The sequence below is a fragment of the Neophocaena asiaeorientalis genome, unplaced genomic scaffold (genome assembly GCF_003031525.2).
Source record: "Neophocaena asiaeorientalis asiaeorientalis breed wild unplaced genomic scaffold, Neophocaena_asiaeorientalis_V1.1 scaffold284, whole genome shotgun sequence".
Taxonomy (NCBI): domain Eukaryota; kingdom Metazoa; phylum Chordata; class Mammalia; order Artiodactyla; family Phocoenidae; genus Neophocaena; species Neophocaena asiaeorientalis.
Genome location: NW_020173488.1, coordinates 1578328 through 1584984, shown reverse-complemented (window position 1 = coordinate 1584984; position 6657 = coordinate 1578328).

The window sequence follows — 6657 nt, the reverse complement described above, 5'->3', positions numbered from 1 at the left end:
AGGGGAAAAAAAAAAAAAAAAAAAAAAAGAATAACCACACAAAGTATCACAGAGGAGATCAGTTTAGCAGAGATGTCTAGAGACAGCTGAGTACACAGAAGAAATGTGGGGGTTATCAGTATCAGGCACATAGTGGGTACCCTCAATGTCTCCAGTGACCTGCTATTCAGAGGACTCTAGAAGGCTTTGCTGTCGAGGACCTAAACAGTCCCTATGAGAGTGGCAGACTCCCCACAACTTTTTGAATTCTGTAATATTTTATGTAATGTTTGTCTGCACAGACCCCAGAGGCCAGCTTTACAGAGGAAACCAGTAGCTTTTGTCACTGTGGTAACCAATAACCATCACCACTACATACCCTTCAGAGAAGGAAACACTGATGCACTCCCCCACTCCACCACCCCCCACCAAGGTGAACTCTACCAAACATTAAAAAAATAATACCATTATTTTCACAAACTCTTAAAAAAGATAAAGAAAAGGGAACATTTCTTATTCATTCAATGAGGTCAGTATTATCCTAATAACAATACTAGAAAAAGATACCACACAAAAAATAAAACTAAAGAACAATGAATGAATTGATACAAAATCTCTCTGCAAAATACTAGCAAACCAAATCTAGGAATATATTAAAAGGGTTATACATTGGGGCCAAGTAGGATTTATCCCAGGAATGCAAGGTTGGTTTAAAATCTCAATATCAATTAATATAATACTCAACATCAATAAAATAAAAGAGAAAACCATATGGTCATCTAAATACATGCAGAAAAAGCACTTGACATATCCAACACCTTTTTATGAAAAAACCACTCCACAAACTAGGAATAGAAGGAGATCTCCTCAAAAGATAAAAGGCATCTAAAAAAAGTTCACAGCTAATATCATACTTCATGGTCAAAGATGAATGCTTTCCCCTTATGAGTAGAAATAATACAAAATTTTAAGTCCTACCCATTCCATGCAACATTTTCCTGGAGATTCTAACCAGAAAAATGAGACAAGAAAAGAAAACAAATTAAGCATTCATATTGGAAAGGAAGAGGTAAAACTATCTCTATTTGCAGATGGTATGCATCCATATATAAAAAATCTGAATGAAGCCACATAAACTATTAGAACTAATAAACTAGTTCTGTAAGACAGTAGGATAGTAAGACACAAGATCAATAGAAAAATTGAATTTTATTTCACACTAGCAATGAAATCTGAAAATTAAATTTAAAAAACTATTCAATTTACTATGGCATCAAAAAGAATAAAATATATAACAAATAATTGTAAAACTTATACTCTAAAATTTATAAAACATTGTTGAAAGAAATTAAAGATCTAAATAAATGGAAAAGATACCCTAAGTTCATGGATCAGAAGGCTTATAATATTAACACAATACCACATAAATTTATATGTAGACAATCCAATAGCTATGAAAATGCCACTTGGCTTCTTTGCATATTTGACAAGCTGATACTAAAATTAATATGAAAATTAAATGGACCCTGATTAGTCAAAGCATTTTGTAAAAAAGGACAATGTTAGGGTACTACCACTTCCCAATTTCAAAATTTACTTCAAGCTACAATAAATACAGCATGACACTAGTTTAAGTATAGACATATATATTAGTAGAATAGAATTGATAATCCAGAAATAAAACTCATACCTATGGTCGGTTGACTTTTGACAAGGATGGTAAGACAATTAAGTGGGAGGAAGATTAATAGCTCTTTCAACAAATGATGCCAGAACAACTGGATATCCACATTACATCATCAGCCACATTAAATAATTAATTATTAAATCAAAGAAACTTGATGCTTTTCTCATATCATATACAAAATTTAAATGAAATTATATCATAGTCATAAATGTAACAGCTCAAACTTAAAAACTCTTAGAAGAAAATATGAGTAAAATTTGTGACCTAGGGTTAGCTCAATGGTTTCTTAAATACAAAACCAAAGCACAAGTGACTAAAGAAAAATAATTGCAATTCAAAAAGTTAACATCAAAAAAGTTTAAAGCCAACCCACAGAATGGAGCAAAATATTTACAAATGATATATCTAATAAAAAATTATATTTAGAATATAGAAAGAACACTTAAAATTGAATAATAAAAATATAAATATCCCAAGTAAAAATTGAGCAAAGTATCTGAATAAACATTTCTACAAAAAAAAAAAAAAAAACAACAAATGATCAATAAGCATATTAAAAGATGGTCAACATTGTTAGTCAATAAGAGAAGGTAAATCATGAACGCAATGAGGTCCTACTTTGCACCCACTAGGATGGCTATAACTTTTTAAAAAATTAAAAACAAGAATCTATTTACAAATGTTTGTGATGATATGGAGAAATTGGAACCCTCATATACTGCTGTACATAAAATGATGGATCTCTCTTGTAAAATAGTCTGACATTTTCTCCAGAGTTTAAAAATACAGTTACCATATGTACCTCACAACTTGATTCTAAGTCTACATCCAAGAGTAATGAAGACATAAATCCACACAATAACTTCTACATGAATGTTTAGGACATTATTCAAAATAGCTCCAAGTGGAAACCCCCTAAATATCTATCAACTGATAAATTGATGAATAATATGTGGTATACCCATAAAGTGGAAAGGAATGAAGTAATGATACATGCTACAACATTGATGAACCTTGGGAACATCTTTCTAAGTGAAATAAGTCACCCACAAAGCACCACTTATTGTCTAATTCCTTTTACATCTCCTTTTATCTTTTTTTTTATCTTTATAGCTCTTTATCCTTCCCAAATAAAATCATATACTTATTATCATTTGCTTCCCCTTTTAAAAAAAATGTATTCGAGTGTAATTGATTTACAATCTTGTGTTAGTTTCTGTTGTACAGCAAAGTGTATGTCATACATATACATATATCCACTCTTTAGATTCTTTTCCCATATAGGTCATTACAGAGTATTGAGAAGAGTTCCCTGTACTATACAGTGGGTCCTTATTAGTTATCTATTTTATATGTAGCAGTGTGTATTTGTCAATCCCTGTCTCCCAAATTATCCCTCCCTGCCTTCCCACCCACCCCTGCTTTACCCCCTTGTAAACATAAGTTTATTTTCTACATCTGTGACTCTTTTTCTGTTTTTTAAATAAGTTCATTTGTACCATTTTTTTTTAGATTCCACATATAATTTTTAGTCTTATGACAATGCATATTTGGTTATTTGAAAGCCTTGAATTATGTTTTATTTTTTTCTGAAGTGTCCATATGAGAATTTCTAGCCATATTTTTTACAAAATGCACCATCTTCTCTTAAAACAATTTAGGTTAAGAAATGTACACAGTTAGATAAGTGCAATATGCTTTAAACATATGTTCATTTTTTGCCACTGAGATTTCTGTTTGGATTTTATACATTTTCAAACTATTTCAAATTCTTTTTATTATTTGAATATTCTAAGGGGTTTGTAAGCAACTCTCTAATAATCTTTAATATGTATGTGATTCTGCAGTAACTAAACATCTGTGAACATTACTTAAACTATATAAATTATACTAGAAAACTGTATAAACTCTCTTAGAATTAGCATCACAGGAGAATCAATAAATAGAAAAAAATATATAAATGAGCTGGAATAAAAATAAACAAAATCAGGGCTTCCCTGGTGGTGCAGTGGTTAAGAATCCACCTGCCAATGCAGGGGACATGGGTTCGAGCCCTGGTCCAGGAAGATCCCACATGCCGCGGAGCAACTAAGCTCGTGTGCCACAACTACTTAGCCTGCGCTCTAGAGCCCACAAGCCACAACTACTGAGCCCACGCACCACCACTACTGAAGCCCACGCACCTAGAGTCCGTGCTCCACAACAAGAGAGACCACCGCAATGAGAAGCTCGCTCACTGCAATGAAGAGCAGCCCCCACTGGCTGCAACTATAGAAAGCCCGCGGGCAGCAACGAAGACCCAAAGCAGCCAAACATAAATTAATTAATTAATCTATTTTAAAAAGCCAAATAAATAAATAAACAAAATCAGCAATCTGGAAATATAGTCACTGCATTATCTGAACTTTGAAAATAAAGCTATATGTCTAAACATGTGATGTCATAGTCAATTAAAATATAAATAATAGAGGTCAGGAGTGAAGATGGTGGAATGGGAGGATGTGGAGTTTGCCTCTCCTCATAAGTACATTAAGAATACATCAACAAATGGAACAATTCTCACAGAGAATTGGACACTAGCAGAGGACCTTGGACACTTAAGGACAAGGAAAATTTCTGCACAACTGGGTAGGAGAAAGAAAGAAAAAAATAAAAGAAAAGAGGAAGTAGGACAGGACCAGTATCCCTGGGGGAGAGCTGAAGGAGAGAAGGGGTTCCCACACTCAAGAAAGCCCCACACGGTGGGGGGATCAGCTGGGACAGAAAGGGACCTTCAGAGGATCGGAGGGCAACGTAGCAACTGACCTGTGGAAGGCAGGCCAAAGTAAGACCTATGTACATGGTCCACGTTGCAGCCCTGTGCACCCCAGTTTGAATTATATGTGTGCTGGTGCGGAGGAGGGCTGGGTGCTGGAAAGTGGGGTTGGGAGAGTGGACCAAGGGAGGGGTCAGCTGTAGGAGTGAGGAGCTACACAGATGGGAAAGTTTGCAGAGGAAACCCAGGACACCATACAAGCAAGGCACCATTTCTGAGTAGCACACAAGGGTGGGGCCACCACTACAATGCCCTTCCCCACCCGCTGACCCCAGCCGCTATGGACAATAGCACCCCTCAAGCCAAAGTTTTCTCCACCTGCACAGGCCCAACCAGGCTTGAGTGCCACATCCAGTAAAGCCCCCTCTGACAGAGCAGGTCCAGGAAGGTCTGAACACCAGCCCCAGTGGCCATGACCATCAATGCCTGCAACTCTGCCCGCCTGTGTGGGCATGTGTGCTCAGGGGTAGCTTCAGGAATGGACACTGGTGGGAGGAACACACACAGAGTTGGGTCTGGCACAGCAGGTCCAGAGACCTATCTAGAGATCTTGAGGGCCTCCTAGGAGGCAGGGGTAGGCTGTGGTGGACTGTGGGGGCAGACATTGATAGTGGAGGCCCCAGGGAATTTTTCTGTGTGTATGTTTTGTTTTGTTGTCTTATTTTTAACTTTTTAATATATTTTTTATTTTTCTATTTTTATTTTTTCTTCTTTTGTTCTTTTTTGTTTGTTTTTTAATTTTTTGTTGTGTTTTTTTTTGTTTGTATCTTCTTTTTTGGCATTTTTGAGTGTTTGTATTTTGTTCTCTGCTTTTTTTTAGTTTGTTTATTTTCTTTGTTTTTTGTTTTTGTTAATTTTGTTTTAATTATTTGTTTTGGTTTTTAAGCTTTTTGGTTGGTTGGTTGGTTGTTTTCTTGTTTTTGGCTTTCTTTGTTTTTTGTTGTTTGTTTTTGTTTGTCTGGTTTTGTTTTTATTAGTTGTCTTGGGTTTTGTTTGCCTGTTTGCTTTGCTGTGCAGCTTGCAAGGTCTTGATTCCCTGGGCAGGGGTTGGGCCTGAGTCCCGGTAGTGGGAGCACCTAGTCCAGGCCTCTGGACCACCAGAGAATTCCCAAGCCCAGGGAATATTAATCTGCTTGAGCTCTCCATGAGGTCCCCATTTCACCACCAAGACCCAGATCCACCTAACTGCCTGCAAGCTCCAGTGCTGGATGCCTCAAACCAAAGGCACCACCCATCAGCAAAAATGATATGAGAGAGAAATATGTTAAGACAAAGGAGTAATGTAAAAACCTACAAGACCAAATAAATGTAAAGGAAATAAGCAATCTACCTGAAAAAAATTCAGAGTAATGATAGTAAAAATGTTCCAAGAGCTCAGAAACAGAATAGAGCACAGATTGAGAAGATACAAGAAAAGTTTAACAAGTACATAAAAGAATGAAAGAACAAACAAACACTGATGAACAACACGATAACTGAAATGAAAAATACTCTAGAAGGAATCAAGAGCAGAATAACTGAGTCAGAAGAATGGATAAGTAAGCTGGAAAATAGAATGGTGAAAATAACTGCCATGGAACAGAATTAGAAAAAAGAATAAAACGAAATGAGGACAGTCTCAGAGACATCTGGGACAACATTAAATGCACCATTATTCGAACTATAGGGGTCCCACAAGAAGAAGAGAAAGAGAAAGGGTCTAAGAAAATATTTGAAGAGATATTAGGGAGTCAAGAACTTACCTAATATGGGAAAGGAAATAGTTACTCAAGTCCAGGAAGCACAGAGAGTCCCATACAAGATAAACCCAAGGAGAAACATGCTGAGACACATATTAATCAAGTTAACAAAAATTAAATACAAGGAAAAAATATTAAAAGCATGACAGAAAAAGCAACAAATAACATACAAGGGAATCCCCATAAGGTTATCAGCTGACTGTTCAGCACAAACTCTGCAGACCGGAAGGTAGTGGTATGATATATTTAAAGTGATGAAAGGGAAAAAAACTACAACCAAGATTACCCAGCAAAGATCTCATTCAGATTCAAGGGAGAAATCAAAAGCTTTACAGAAAAGCAAAAGCTAAGAGAATGCAGTGCCACGAAATCAGCTTTACAAAAAATGCTAAAAGGAACTTCTCTAGGCTGAAAACAAACAAAAAAAAAAAAAAAAA